We start from the raw sequence: 1,339 nt of genomic DNA, 5'->3' as shown, positions 1-1,339 counted from the left end.
GTCTTCGTTGTCCATCGCTGTTGTTTGGAGGATGTCGCTTGTGCATCAGATTCACAGGGCATACCAGAAACGTACAAATACAAAGGTTCCGGACGGATTTAGAGTATCAAAGTTGCACTAAAGGTTGTACTAAAAGTCCATTAAAAGTGAAAACTTCGCATTATTAGGTCAATATTGACCCTTTTAATGCAAAGTTCTACTAAAAAAATTCTTAAAAAGTCCATTAAAAGTGTCATTATTTACCGAATGACACTTCAGGACAACAGTCATAAACATTCATGAAAACTCCATCATGTTCATAACGGATGTTATGTCAGTCTTATCAGCACCCCTGCAAATAAAGTGCAACCAAAACTTGTTCTCTAAAGCCACACTGAGAACAAGGTTTTACATTTTGGACAGAAAAGGACCAGGATTAGCCTGTAACTGGGTAAATCATAGCGATATTGTTGCTTCATTTAGACTCAAAGCCCATGAGTTGAATTTAAAACAGCCTGCGTCACTTCACTGTGAAATAATCAACCTGGTAAGTTAATAATTAAATGTGGTAAGCTAATATCACTCTGCACCTTTACTCAGATCTCTGTCGCATATATTCCTGCAGCAGGAATGTAATGAATCAGAGAAAACCTGAGTGGAAGCAGTGCTGCAACTTCCCCGCATGCCTGTTGACGCTGCGGCTGCTGCTGCTGCTCTCTGATCCCTCTGTTTGCCTCTGCTCTGTCTCCGCGGGCGGACGCTCCGCCATCACTAACCCGACTGGAGACGACGCGCTCTCCAGCCTTCCAGAGTTCATTGGCCGTGGACGAAGAAGAAACTGGAATGCTTTTAATCACGGCTGTGTATGCAACTCTTCATCCTGCTGGAGGCTGGATGCAGCACCAGGCCAGAGCTGCTGCACTCCGGCGACCCAACGCGCTGAGCGAAAGAGGGCAGGCTGTGTCTTTTCTTCCATATTTGTGTGCGCAAAGGCAGAAGGGACATTTTTAAGTGCTGATCTCACCGATGCTTGAGCTGTTGTCATTGGCTTCCTTTTGCTTTTCGTTTCCCCCCCTTTTTTTTTGTGAAAGATACTAAAGGCGGTAAATCCGTGAGAAGATCATCTTATCAATAAGTGGCAACTGCCTTCATTTTGTTTTGGTTAAACTTTCATATTTATTTTAAACTCAAATTTCCTTTTTTTTTTAGTCAGGAGTTTTTCACATTGTGAATATTTTGAGCACAATCTATTCAGTTTGAAATACTTTCCCAAAACAAATTGAATACAAAATACTAAAAATCTAGCAAAAAATTCACAGTCAACTTAGTCCAGCTTTATTTAAAATTCTGTAACTCTTGT

Source organism: Poecilia reticulata, linkage group LG19, assembly GCF_000633615.1.
Source record: "Poecilia reticulata strain Guanapo linkage group LG19, Guppy_female_1.0+MT, whole genome shotgun sequence".
Classification (NCBI taxonomy): Eukaryota; Metazoa; Chordata; class Actinopteri; order Cyprinodontiformes; family Poeciliidae; genus Poecilia; species Poecilia reticulata.
Note: the sequence above shows the minus strand (reverse complement) of the source record.